This window comes from Helianthus annuus, chromosome 2 (genome assembly GCF_002127325.2).
Source record: "Helianthus annuus cultivar XRQ/B chromosome 2, HanXRQr2.0-SUNRISE, whole genome shotgun sequence".
In the NCBI taxonomy this organism is placed as follows: domain Eukaryota; kingdom Viridiplantae; phylum Streptophyta; class Magnoliopsida; order Asterales; family Asteraceae; genus Helianthus; species Helianthus annuus.
Genome location: NC_035434.2, coordinates 145,394,925 through 145,410,632, shown reverse-complemented (window position 1 = coordinate 145,410,632; position 15,708 = coordinate 145,394,925).

The following is a 15,708-nucleotide window of genomic DNA, read 5'->3' as shown; positions in this document are numbered from 1 at the left end:
ATTGACACAAGTTAAAGAAAAGATCCTAAAACTAAAACTTCGGTTTTAGTAAGAAATAATGTTTTTACAAACATAAATTCTGATAGGAATTTAAATAGTAAGCATGAAAGATACAAGTCTTGACACTGATAGGCGCAAGATGATATATTCGAAAAGTGATATTCTCAAAAATGAAAGGTTGATATAAATTAAACATGATGTAACACAATCACGGTCAAGAAATGTAATGTGAAGTAGAATCACAATATAACCAAGCAAGCGGTAAAAAGGAACTGGACAAATAAGTCTAGTTAATGAAACCGGTTAAAGTCAGCAATTTAAGTTAAGAAATTTGGTTCGCTTGTAAACGGTAAATTCGGTATAACTAAACCGAATAAGTAAAATTGAAAATAAAAGGAATTGTCGCTAGAAGTGAAAGATTTCACTAGAAACCTTTAAACGGGTCAAAGTAGTGGATTCATAAAGAATTCGATAGTATATGAAAGCGAGGAATATCGCTAAGTTAATTAAACTAGTGGAAATAACGAGATTACGTTATTTCCAGTCGCATTATGTCATGTAAGATACGCAGATGATTAATAACCAAAAGAATATTACCATACTTTTCTGGTAATACTAACAATCGGTTAAGATATGAGAAATGCTTAATTGATTATCGAGAGCAAATACATGGAGTTGAACTCGATAAATTAAGTAAGAAAAGGTTTCGAGGACGAAACCTCTTTAAGGGGGGTAGACTTGTAACACCCCGAAAACGGCTTTGGTAATCAAACCACGTTAATAGTAAAGACGGGTAAAATACCTTTAGTGGTAAAAATTTACCTGGTAAATATTAGGATTTAAATAATTAATCCTAATAATAAATAAAAAGTGAATAAAAGCTTTTAAGAAATAAAAGCTTAGAAGGCCCGAGTTAACGGGACCTAAAATAAACTTAGTCATAAATATTCCCGAACCCGCTAAGTTAACTAGGAATATTTAACCTAGTTAATAAGTGGGAAAATTGTTAAAAGAAATAAGTAGGTTGTGGCCTACTTAATAACGAACCAAACACGAGGGGTTAAAGCGGGATAACTAGAAAAGTTATTTAATAAAAACAAACACAAACACACACACACAGTGTGTGTTCTGGATCGAGCTCAGGGGCGACCAAGAAGGGTCAAACCCTAATCAACACAATTTCATCAAATTGAAGGGGCAAATCAAGTCCAAATCAAAATCCGAGTATGAATTAGTGATCTCCATTGAAAAAGGAGTCATGAGGTATGTAAATTTCTTGAGAAATCTCTAGTTGAAATTCTGAGCAAACCTAGAGAACTTGAATCTGAACTTGCATGTTTGTTGTTTGGGTGAAATTAGTGATGAAACTATGTCTAGGAGTAAACCCTAGTCAAGTACTTGTTGAATTGATGTTCATGGTTGTGAATCCATGATCATACACTCATGTGTCAAGTGGGTTTTGATTATGTAGTAAAGATGATGATGTACACATGTTTAAAAACATCATAGTTGCTAGTAGGAACAAGATACTTTAACAATTTGCAAGTTTGAGTAATTGATCATAAGTGATAGTGGTGAATTTTGATGTTAATCTTGGTAAAAATAACTAGTTAGGAACTAGTTAGTAAATATGTAAAAATCATGCACATTAGGTGTTTGTTAAAATGCCTAAATGAGAACTAAGTGTTGATAATGTGCCTAATTGAGTCTTGTGAACTTGATAGTGCAATCATATGTGTTAATTGGTGATTTGACTTTTAAATAGTCAAACCGACCGTTAATACGATCGAATGGTAATTGTGATAGAAAAATTTGTAAGATGGAATATTCATAATTAATGATGACTAATATAACCCTCTTACGAATTATGATGATAGTTTGACGCTTGACAAGCTAGGTGGAGGCTTGGAAAGGAAGCGGGTCAAACGAAGCAAGAATGGCGGAAAAGCGTAATTCGGATGCAAGGTAAGTATAGCTTACACTAGTCTTAAATTGTGGAATGTTTTCTTATCATATAAATTATGAATGAGATATCTAAACAATTGAAACATGATGTTCCGTCGTGTAGTCGAACGGAACAAGAAAATCAAAGATGATAGAAACCATAATAATGGTTAAAAAGAAGTAAATCGATAAATTGGTCATATTATGTCGAAAGAAATACACGATTCATATTTAAAATTTCCATACGGTGTTAAATGGGAAGAGTCATGTAGAGGAGATGATAATAAATATCATTTCGCAAAGATAAATGGTCAATTCGGCCAAACGGGTCAAAAGGTGTAGACAACACCTTTTGATTATATAGACTAATGATTCTTTTGTCGAGTCATATGCTTACAGGAATAGATATCCAATGGATATTCGCATCGTTCTTAATTAGCGAATATAAAGCAAGGTATTAAAATCGGGTCTATTTGTTGATCCGAGCCAGGTACGCTTATTTATGATGTATGTAAAAGTGCTAATTTGGTCGAATAATTGGTGATAGCCCTTGATTGTAAAAGAAGGACCAAAATCGACCAAAACGCCCTTGTAGGCTAAATTGAACAAACAACTCTTAGAGGTTGTTTGGAAAGGAGTCTTATGATTAAACAAAAGTTTAGAACGAGTACGGGTAGTGAAAGATGTAATTCTTGGGCCAAAAGACTCCATATGAGTCTTTGCCGTAAAATGATATTTCAAGAGGTATAAATTCGGAACACATAGATATCTACTTTAAATCCAACACACATTTAGTTGTGATGGAAGAGTACTAGATAAGAGATATAGGTTACAACGCTAGATTAGAATGAAAGCGAAATTGAGCTTAAAAGTGCTTAAAATATCCTTAACGGGTCAAAATAAGCATACTAGTGAAAACGGGTTTAATTTGTGTATAAACCTATGATTAGAACTTAATATGGTATATCACAATTATTTGATGAATTGTATGAAATATAGGAATCAAATAAATACGTTTGTTTGATAAAATGCATAACTGGGTCAAAATTTGGTATAAAGGGTAATAAGCCGAAGACTTAGAAGTCTTAAATTTTGTTAAGCCGAATGTCGGATTTTAACTCCAAATGATGGAGAATCAAATTACAAACACGTAGGAAGAAACGGTAGGCCAAACGGACAAGCGGTTTGAAAGATACGGAAGATTTCGTGCCAAATTACGACAAAAATGGAAAACTGGATGCAGGGTCCACCGTAAATTACGGTGCCACCGTAATTTACGGTGGAGATGAAAAGCCTTACGGTGGCCCCCTACTGGTTTACGGTAGGGGCATGTAAAACCAGTGGCCACCGTAAATTACGGTGCCACCGTAATTTACGGTGGAGGTCAGGTTGAAATTTTTGTTTTTGTTATCAATTGTTTCTCGGACTCGTTTAGACACGTTTTTAGTCCTGTATGACTAAAGCATTTCATGTTTATGAAATGTAGGTACACCTTGGATGCCGGAAGACGATCAAGCTCAACGAAGAACCGAACACGATATAGATACACGCTTCCGCACTTTGCCGTGTTGTAAATCACCTAGGGTCAAAACCATTAAAACATTAGTTTTGACTTTGATACATAAGGATTGAACATATGATCACGTGATGTAGAATAACTCATGATTTGTAAAAGTTTTAATAAACCGGTATTTTTATAGCATGTGTAGTCTTAACTACACATCTAATCGTTGGTAATTGCATACAAAATCGTTAATTATTAACTAGGGTGTTACAACATTAAGGTTCAAAGTATGCTTATTATAAATCCATTATGAATCTACCTCAGCTGCTCGCGTTGTATAGATTAAGAAATAACCAGTCAAAGCTGAGACTGCCCTAAAATTTGTCAAGGATTTTGCAGCTAAGTTTTAAAGGAATTAAGATTGGAGGCGTTAAACCCTCCTGATGAATGATTAGAGGCAGTTCGCATTAATGATGATACTAGATAAACCCCCCTATTGTGATTTTAGTACTAAGAATTTCATTTGGTTTCGGGTACTGATAAGTTTCTCATAAAAACCATAAGCTTAGCAAACTTTTAGAAAATATCCCATAAGAACCCCAGATATTAAGTGTAAGGTAAAACTTACAAGCGAAATCATAAGAACCATTTTTCTGTTCCCATCAGAAACCTTTAGCCGTAAATTTTTGAAGTATCTTCTCTATAGAGGAAGTGTGTCGGCATATGCAGTTGATATCTCTTGATCTCTATCGATTAAGAATACCAGATGGTATGACAAAAAGCGCCATATGAGGGTTGGTGTATCTTAATAAGTTCCATAGATTGCTCCCATGCCTGATCAACATGGAGGTTTAATGCATGGAACCCCAAAGATATTCCAATAATCATATGATACTAAAAGTCAACTAATGGTATTCAAAGAAGATATCCATAATGGAATTGTCCAAGTAAATGTTCCCGATTAAGAAATTCGTGGACTTGTAACCTAAATGTGTCACTTATTTGACACAAGCATTGATGGATGAACTGGAGCCTGAGATATGGAAAATCTCTATAACCTTCTCGTATCTTGATTATCTTCTCCTAAGATTACCCCGTTTACCTCCTTAGAGGCAGGTAGAGTTAAGGTCAGCATCCCGCTTAGGGCTGCATTATTGCGAAATCTCCAAGACGGCTAGTACCATCATTGAATGAATCAAAACCCTGATTAAGTAAGTTTTAAAATAGAGGATTCATATAGCCTAACTCAATATTCTGAGGATTCGATTTAGTTAATTAAGAAAGACGGTTCATTTTGCTTATGCATTGATTACCGCAACCCTAATTAGGCAACAATTAAGAATTTTCATCAGCCGCCCAGGATCGTCGATTTATTCGACTGACTTAAAGGATTAGCTATCCCTTAAGGTTAGCTTTAAGCAGTGATTGGAATAACCATCTCACCTTAAGATTAGCTTTTCTATAATAGTTGTTATATAAGTATCAAGGCTGCTCCTTGGGAGACCTTGTATAGATAAGATGTTAAACATCTATTGTTAAGACAGAAAATTGGTAAGTCCAATTATCAGGATCTGAAAGTTGCCTTGGAAACAACGAATAAGATCGTGCGAATCCATAATCATTTATAAGTTGCCAATATTCGGCAGAGAATCAAGGATTCATGGAAATAGCAAACCTCCTAAGTTCTTATTAGGAAATAAAGTCCAACAAAAGATATCACCCTGGAAAGGTGTGCCAATCTGTTAATTGTTAGGCTAGCTAAGCTCTGAATATATGAAATCATTCGAAGGAATCGAATGTATCAAGATCAAATAGCTTATAAGCTAAAACCTATTTAAGGAGCTTGGCGGATCTCGCGATACGTTACACATTAAGGATTTAAGGATGTGTTTCACCAATAAGTCAAGAAGCATTAACTCATATGATAGGCAGATCTATAATATGATGAGGAACCTGTATCGATTGAGGACCGGCAGGTTAAGAATGCTCGAAAGGGATACATATACCTAATATAGAGGTCAACTTGGGAGATTGGAAGGACTCCAGGCATGCTAAGAAAGTTAAGTCTGTCATGCGACAAAATAAACTTCCAGCATTTTAGCAAATCTCGAGGTCGAGATTTCTTTTAAGGGGGTGAGGATGTAACACCTAGTAAAATCACGTCCAATGAGGTATTGACACGTGTAATAAACCCTGATGAAGTCAAACAGCGAAGTTTAGGGACTAATTTTTCGAAAAAAAATCGAAAACTTTGATTTTGAAAGGACTGAAAGTGTTAGCATACCTAAAATAAGTTTCTAAATAACCTCTCACGATGGTGATATTCACAAATGTGCCACTTGATGATAAAGTGTAGCCGTTTGCGTAATTAATTGAAAGTTTGCGCAATGAAGGGTTAAAAGCGTCAACATGTTAATTCTTACCTCTGAGTGACCTTTTAACCAACCGGGAGCTTCATGATATTTAATTATACTCTCGGGAATGCCAAGTAATGGCCAACTAAGGTTTTTATGCCTATAAGTAAAGTTACGCGCAACCTTGCAAGTTAGAGGGACTAAAAGCGTCAATATGTTTAATTATACCTCTGAATGGCCTTTTAGCGAACCCGAAGCATCGTGATGTTTAATAATACTGTCAAGGATGCCTAATATGGATTAGATGAGGCTTCAATGCAATTAAATGATGAGATGCACAAGTTTGCGCAATAGAGGGGCCTAAAGCGTCAACTTTTGAATCTACGCCATTTGGTGACCATTTAAGCAAGCAGGAGCGTAGTAATATTTAAATGTATGCTTGAGAATGATTACTATGGGCCATGGAAGGCTTGGATATCATTAATTGGCATTTCGCGCTACTTTGCGCAATTAAGGGACTAATTACGTCAAACTACAAAAGGAGGTCGAATCGTATGGTAACGGACCTTCCAGAATATGTCCACAAGTTAAAAATACCCTATTTATCCTTTATATAGCTTAGATATAGGCTTAGAGGTGTTCGGTGCGCAAAAATAAACTTTTATGTCATGCAGGGACTAAAAGTGTCAAAAAGTGCACAAGTTTGCACTTTTGCGCATATCTCGCATTCTGAACATCCCCGGACACCCAAAAATTTATGTAAGCACTAAAATATTTTATTTTAGTGTGTGGCATGATAAAATTCCATTCGTCGCGTAATTTGGATCGTTTTTAGCGTCCGTCCGTGTTTCGTCGTAATTAGCCGAACAACGGGACCGTACGACCAAACGAACCGACATCCGGCATATTTTTGAGCATGTTCATATTCCCTATGCTTAGGCATCATTGTAGAGCCTTAAAAATGGTTTAACGGGTCTTGGATGTGTCGGAAATGACATTTGGAGGTGCAGGGGCCAAAACTGTCAACTATTGAAAGTAGCCATGTGCAGACCTGGTCCTTACGGACCGTATGCTATGGACCTTACGGTCCGTAAAGCCCCTCCAGATCAGCAGAAAGCTGTTTCCAGCTGTTCCAGCTGTTTGTGAGTGTGCAAATGGTTTTCTAAGCAATCTATGGGCTCCCATGGTATTGTAAATCAGTGGGTAAGAGGTGTACGATCCAGATCAAAGCTCGTTTATCGATGAACGATCCTAACGGTTCTCGAAAACCTATATATACCCCCCCTTGTTTTAGAATTCACTTGCACCTTCCTTCAATTCTGAATTCTCTGCTTTCTTTGAGGGTCTTGAGCTTCTTGAGAACCTCTTCCAAGTCCTTTGGACTCTTGTAAGTGATTCCTTCTTGCTTAGTTTAGTTATTTAGCGTTTTAAACCGAAAAGTCAAGCGTTATCGATAAACGCTTTGACTTTTAAACGGTTAAGCTATGGTTCGCAACGAACATGGCTACGTGACCGTAATTAGGTAGGTAATTAACCCTCAAAGGGGCGCCTCCTAATTACCACGTTTACTTAGTTTAATTGTCGGGTCAAATGAAAGTCAAACGGGTTATTTCTAAATGAAATGCATAACTATTAAATTAAAGTCATAAAATCAGTTTTGCCACTTTAACAACTTGGTAAATATTAGTTGAACATGTATAAGCATGTTCAATCCGACAATTCTAAGTATAGGCAGGTTCGGAGCCGAAAGTCGCGAAAGTTGACTTTTGCTTTGACTTTCAGTTCTGACCCGAATTAGACTTATTTAGATATGCCTTAGGATTCCTTTAGGATCATGTTATAGGTTAGTGTAACCCTCTGAGGTTATACAACCTGAATCCTTTGTTATCCTATTCATTTGCAAGTTTCCGCTATATGTCGAATTGTTGACCGTTATGCCCTTTTGACCTTAAAACAATATTTTTGAAAATGTGAGAGGATAGAAACCTTCACTACTGAATTATAAACTTGTCCATAAAATTTGACATCAGTTGGAGGTCTAGATTAGGAGTTATGCTCAATAGCGTAATTAGAAGCTTCTTTAGTAATTAAATAACATAAATTGCATATAGCCTATCTAAACCCAAATTTTTATACAAAACTTTGTACCTACTATATTAAAATAATATTTTGGGATTTTTAGAAATTTTTATTTAATTTTAGGCTGAGCATAACTTAGTGTTCTAAGCTTAATTCGGCTAATGCCGGTTTTGCCCTTTTGGGCTATAAAATGAGTTTTATAAATCCGATTGACCCAAAACCTTTTTCTACTGATCTAATATATTAAATATATTATTTTGAGCCTTCTGGAATTTTAAAAATATCAGCTTTCTTTATAAAACCCGGAAATGGCTCCAAATCGCCTTTTTAAGCGTTTTTAACGCATAAGTATGTGCTAGAACCTATTTAAGCATATGAGGTTGAAACCTACTGATGTATTCAGTAAAATTTTATATTTTAAATAGTAGGAGAATATCTTAAGATCAGAATTCCAGTATTGACCTTTTAAGCATATGTGAAATTACCAAAACGCCCCTACGGAGTCTGGGAGGATTAAGATTGATAAATTTCACATAAGGACTTATACCCTACTGTTATAACTTGGTAAAATGAGTAGGTTTACTGATTTGTTCAGACCTGTAACTCAGAATGTCATTTAAACCCTTTTACACCCTTTAAAGTGACCAAAATGCCTTTATGAGGCATAGTTTGGGTTTAAAACCATTTGGGGCATAATGGAAGGTATCATTCTGATATCACAACATATTTTTGGCATATTAACCTCGGAAACTTGTATTTGACTCTTATGGTTGCTCATTACGCACTTTATGCGTTCGGATCGGCGTAGGTAACTAGTTTACCCATTATAGCCGAAACGGGTCAAACCATATCTTTTCGATCTCAAAATCCAGAATGTGATTAAGTTACCCATATTAAACAAGTATGCAAGCTTGTTGGGTTAAAACCACATTCTAAAACGGTCTTCGCCTTATCGTGCGTTTAAACCGTAATCTTCATTTAAGAACTAACCGGTCTAGGCTTAGGCCAAATTAAAGGACCCGTTAGGATTCTAATAGGTTATTAAAAACCTTCGTTCTAGATTTAGGAGCCCAGTAAAAGCTATCTGTACTTGCTTGGTGGTATACGGCTGGGATAAATTGTATAAATTTGCTCAGGTAAATACTTTTAACTTATTTTCCGTTATACGGGCTTGGGGGTACGGTATATAAAATACCGCTTGGTCGGGCAATTGACCCTAACTCATTAGTAGTTGGGTATTATCAATGTGACCCGTTTGAAAACTAGTTTTGTTTGTTTTACGCCTTTGGGAGTTTAATGACCATGTCCCGGATATCCTTGGCATCATTTTAAGAAATGGCCACGACCTTGACACCCGGGTGTAGGCGTACACCCGGTAATGTGTCCATATTTATTAAGGTATAAACGTTGGCTTCCCGCCGCGGATTTATACTAAGTGGTGTGTCAATTAACCTTAAACCCGGCACGAACCGGGGGACTGAACGCATAACGAACATGTAATTCTTTTACAAATTTAACTATGATTAATTATTCCCAAGTTATAAAATGTTTTGTGCCTTGTGCATTCAAATCAATTTTTAAAATGTTTTCAAAATGAGTCAGTTAAATTGTATTTACCAGTGAAAACTGGCGTATTTTCCCAAAAAGACTAAGTGCAGGTACTATGCGTAATAGGCTGGTTTCTCCTAGCATCAAATAGAAGTCTCGCAAGCTTAGATGCCTAAAGTCTGTTGAACAATGTTTCATTTATCTTTGATCCGCCTGTGGATCCTTTACTTTCCGTTTGTAATACTTTGATATTACTTTATATCGGATTGTAATATATTCATCATTTGCTTCCGCTGTGCATTTTAAATTGTGTTGTTTGACTATGATGATATCAGCTACGTCACGATACTCCCCACCGGGCCCACCGGTGACACGTGGAAAAATTGGGGTGTGACATAGTTTCATCCAAATATTCTCAACTTAACAGAAAAAATAAACTAAGTTAGTAGTTTGGATGAAAATGACAAAAAGTTATAAACGTTGGGGGCAATTTGGTACAAAAGTGTCAGTTTGGACGAAAATGGCAAATCTGCCCAAACCTCAAGGGCGATTTTGGCAACTAAATCAAATGGGGTGTTTAGGATTAACTTACCTCTTGCTGTCTTGTTAACTAGATCGGACGATGGGGTCGCAAGCTTGATTATCAAACGAGGAACTATGTGAGTCAATGCATAGTATTTTGTAGTATCTGGTTCGGAATCCAACCACACTCGACCCTTCCGCTTTGAATCAGCAGGGAAACGCCACTCGAGGTGAGAATATAGTATAAGTAATTAGATAGTTTAACTAATTTATATTACTAGTTTCTATTAGTCTGTCGGTGAGTCGTCAATTCCCTTAAGCTAGTCACTTTTGTCACACCCCAATCAATGGCGGAAACATCAGAGTGAGACGAAAACGAGATTGCTCGAGACTTCATAACTCTATTGCGACAATATGTAATTCAAAACCGATTTCATTTCAATGCAAATTGGTAAGTTACAACATATGTAAATCAAAGTACAACAATTGTTTCAAAATACAACAACAATACAAGAGACAAAATACAACAAGATAATACAAATTCAACAACCTATCTAGTAATTCAAAATGTGTTTCTAAAGCATCCCTACTAGATTTCATCAATATCAACATCATCAACCTGCAACATGTTTAAGATATGGTTCAATACAAAATGTATTGGCTAGTATACAAGTTTAATACATAGCATAAGTGTAAAATGATTTAAAGGAATCCACATGGCAAACTTAGTTATCAAGATTAACGTTAAACTGGCATGCGAATATACAAGTCAATCCTCTGATTACCGCAAGTTTTTAAAGACTTAACATGACCACAAGACTACGGGCGATGCGTTACTTCTATAATGCTATACATGTTAAGGAGAGGCTCGTACAAAGTTAATGACAAGTTTATCACATAAGAATGTTCCATAAACACGAATCAAGTATAACGTATTAGCATGCATGATGGGATTGTTTGTGTGATTGCATAAAATGTAAGTGTAATTGTGTAGGTTGATAAGTAAACATATTGCACCCAAAAGTGTAAAATGGAAAAAGGGCGTTCAAGTATACTCATGGTTTTGCTAATATTCGTTAGGTAATCCCGCATGTAGAAGAGTTGTTGACGAGAGCACTGGAACACTGAGTTTACCCTACAGATGGGTAAACGAAGGTGTGAGTGTTGGAGTTTGATCAGAGGATTTGGAGTCGGAATATAAAGTACATAAGTATAATAGTACAAAAATATAACTTAAACAGAAAATATATTCCATCCAGACACTTGTTACGACACTGAGTTTTTGTGGTTTTACGGGTCTGGATTTGCCCGTCAGAATCAGTAACAAGGAACGTGGAATCAAAATTACGGAAACCGAACATCATAACTCAGTTTGGGCGAATGGACGGTTTGCACGAATGGACCAGTATCCTTTCGCAAGAGAGGGAATCCCCTTCGTGTGAATGGTGTGTGTTTGTGCAGACACAACTTCGTTTCGAACGTTTTAACTATTAAACAGTCATGTCGTGAGTCCAGTTGTGTTATTTAGTTATATTACTTAGTATAGTAACAGTCATATAGATCACAGAAGTTATGTATGGAGGTAATAACCTCATTATAAGTTCACCAAAGCACAAGTTCGTTAACTAAGTTAACAAACCGGTTGGTCATAAATAACATAATATAAAGACAGAATTTAAATACCAAACAACCGAACAAGGACAACCCGGGTGTGCCGTCTCAACATGGAAGGTATGAACCAAGTGTTGGAGGCTGGACGGGGTTAACTTATTCTAGGTCTAAGAGATTGTTTGGGTGTTCATTTTGCAAGTTCAAGTGAGGTGGTGGACTAGATTGGAAGCCAAGGCTTTCATGGTTCACACCCTGTTATCACAGAATCATCTATATTGAGAATAGGGATCTGAGCAACATACAACACTTAGAAAAATGCCGGAACGAGATGAAACAGGGCCTTTCATGCGAATGGCCTGCCATTCGTGGGACTGGTCTTGTTTCGGGATGAAAACAGTTCGGTTTTGTCTGAACAGTTCATCCACTTGGCTGGAATCGACCTAAACACTATCCCACAATGATGGACTTAGCTTGTGAGCTAGGTGGGTTCATGATTCTACCAAGTTTGAAATCCGAAAGTTGTTTTATAAAAGTTTAAAAGATATAACTTCAATCCTTAGCTTGGTCCTCATTATGTTTGAGAGTTGACATCAGATTGCCAAGGCTAATTTGTGAAACCAAGCTGTGAAGATTAAAGAAGTGTAGAAAAGATAGAGAAAGTAGAAGAAATTAATATATTAGTGAGTGTAAAACTCACTTAGAATGATACTGAAGTAGCTTGATGTGCTGAAAGTGGTTCAATTAAATTAACTAAATTAAACCCTAAACTAGACTCTCTAAGCTTTAAATTTATAAAACTAAGACTCTCTAAACCCTAAACCACACGACCGACAAGTGTACTGATCGATGCAGTATAGCCTAAGGAAGTCCGAGTATCGAACCCAAGAGACTCTACTAATTACGCTAACGACTCTATCTAGACTTAGAGTGACACGACTCAAACTATTCGTTTATTGATTGGGGGGGTTTCTAAAAATCCTAAGAATGCAAATAATGAAAAACTAGATTAGCTAAATAACTAACACGAACTCGAATGAAGACTTTGACCAGAGATGATGAAGACTACCTAGGCTAGACGCAAGCTAAACTCAGAATGGATCTCTATTCGATAATTTTATGGTATGGAACCGGGATCTTCGGATACTAAACCTATTAAGACACCACTAAGCCCCTCAAACACTCTCAAGGCGATTCTTGTGGCACTACCTAGGCTGTTACGCTTACCGGTTTTCTAGATTTCCTCACAGTCCTCTAGTTTCTTGAAAGTGCCTATATAAGACAATCTACCTCACAGCGCGAAAGTCTAAAGCAACTACGGGTTTTAATTCTGGTTTAATAGACAATGGAATGTTTAAGGACTTATAAACCAAACCGAGACCTATTAACAACCTCGAGCCTCACAGCGACAAGATTAGCAGAACACTTGATTTTATTAAATTACCGAAAATTACTTCTAAGGTTACTTACTAGATTTTCACCCTAAAGGATTAATGATCTATTACGTGATAAAGACCGTCACCTAAATCAAGAACCCTAGCACAACCCTATTATGTGATAAAGACCGTCACCAAGGATTATACGCAGCAATAATGTCACACCCCGATTTTCCACGTGTCACCGGTGGGCCCGGTGGGGAGTATCGTGACGTCATGGTTGGCAACATAATAGTCAAACAACACAATATTATTAAGCACAGCGGAAGCAATTAAAATATAATACAACCCAATTTATTATTGTAATATCAACTATCACAATATTCGGGAGCTTATCCACAGAAGGATCGAACATAAATTGGAAACAATAGTTCAACAGACTTCAGGCATCTTAAGCTTGCGAAACTCTTTATTGATGCTAAGGAGACAATCCAGCCAATTACGTTTAGTACCTGCATTTAGTCTTTTTGGGAAAATACGTCAGTTTACACTGGTAAATACAATCAACTGACTCATTTTGGAAAATGATTTAAAAATTGGTTTGGATGCACATGGCATAAATGTTTTTATAATTTGATTAAAGTGCACAGAGGCAAGATTAATCTTTTTATTAACTTGGGAGAATTATTTAATATTATAATCTTGTGAACGAATTACATGTTACTTATGCGTTCAGTAGCCCGGATCTAGTCCGGGTTAAAGATCAATAGACACACCACATAATTGAGTTATACACGGACGGTGTACGCCTACACGCCGTGCTCAGGTCGTGGCCAATCTCGTAAGATGATGCCAAGGATATCCGGGACATGGTCATTAACCCCCCAAAGGCTGTAAAGTAAACAAGACTGTTTAAACGAGCCGATCAAATTATTCAACTACCCACTAAGCGTGGAGATTTGATGCTCGATCAAGCGGTACGCTATGTACCGTAACCCAAGCCCGTATAGGGAAAATAAGTTAAAAGTATTTACCTGATGCAAAGTATAAATCACAATAAGCAAAATGCACGTAGCTTTTACTGGTTCTCCTAATCTGGAACGAAGGTTTAATATAACCTATTAGAATACTAACGGGTCTTTTATTAAGCTTAAGCTTAGACCGACTAGTTTCAAAGATACGGTTCGTACGCACGATTAAGCGAAGACCGGATAGAATGTGATTTAGACCCGACAAGTTCAGAGACTTGTTTAATGTGGGTTTATTATTCACATTCTGGATTTTGAGATGAAACCGATAAGGTTTGACCCGTGTCGGTTAATTTATGTAAACTTGTTACATAAACCGAACCGAACGCGTAAAATGCGTAACGGGTATCCGTAAGAGCCATATACAGGTTTCCTAAGTTAATATGCTTCAAATATGTTGTGACATCAGTAGGATGTCTTTCATTATGCCCCGAACTAATTTAAACACAAACTATGCCCCGTAGGGGTAGTTTGGTCGTTTTAAAGTTTGTAAAAGCGCTTAGATGTTTAACTGAGTTACTGGTCTGATGTAAACAGCAAACATACTCAATTTGATGAGTTATAACAGTAGGCTAAAGCATATATGTGAAATTTATCATTTTTAACCAAACTATGCCCCGTAGGGGTATTTTGGTAATTTCACATAAGCCGAAAAGCTCAAAAACAAAGTCTGAGTTAATCAACCTTTTCTTACTGTTAGAATATCATAATTTGCCTCATATATCAGTAGGTATCAACCCGAGTATGTTCAATATGATTTTAAAACATACTATGCGTTAAAAACGCTAAATAAGGCGACTAAAGGCCATTTCCGGGTTTGATACTTAAATCTGATATTTTTATATTTCCAGAAGGCTTAAAATAATTTATTTATTATATGTGGTCGGTAGCAAAAGGTTTGGAGTCGTTTCGATAAGTAAAACTCATTTTTATGGCCCGTAAGGGCAAACCGACAATTACCGGCTTAAGCCTACGACTACTAGTTATGCTCAGCCTAAAATTAATTAAAAATCTTTAAAAATGCCAAAATAATATATTACATCAGTGGGTATTAAGTTTGATACCAAAAAGTAGGCTTAACTAGGCTATACGCTAATTACGCCATTTTATTAACATAAAGCATTGATTTAGCGATATTGAGCATAACTCTTAATCTACAAGTCAAACTGATGTCAAACTTTGCATACAAGTTTATATATCGGTAACTAAGGTTTCTACACTTTTACATTTTCATAAATCACGTTTTTAAGATAATAAGGGCATAACGGTCAACATATGAGCAATTAACGGAAATATGCATATTAATTGGATAACTAGTGAACCAAGGTGCATAATCGTAGAGGGTTGTTCTACCATGTATCCTAATCCAATTAAAGCTCTGAGGCATTTCTAAAACATGCCTAAACGGGTCAGAACTGAAAGTCAAAGTGAAAGTCAAACTATGTGACTTTCGGTTCCGAACCGGGTCTAAACAGGAAATAGTCGGGTGGAACATGTTTAGACATGTTCTTACACTTATTACTAAGTTATAACAATGATCAAACAGGTTGTATATGTTCTAGATAGCTAATTATGCATAAATGACATTTTAAGCATCCTGTTGACTTTTTAATTATATGTTTGACCCGACTTTTGACCTGGTTAGAGTGGTGATCAGGGGAAACCCTTTTGAGGTTTTATTACCCACATAAATACCAATCTATAACTACTTTTAATTCGAGGTATGACTGAGCCATTATTGACTA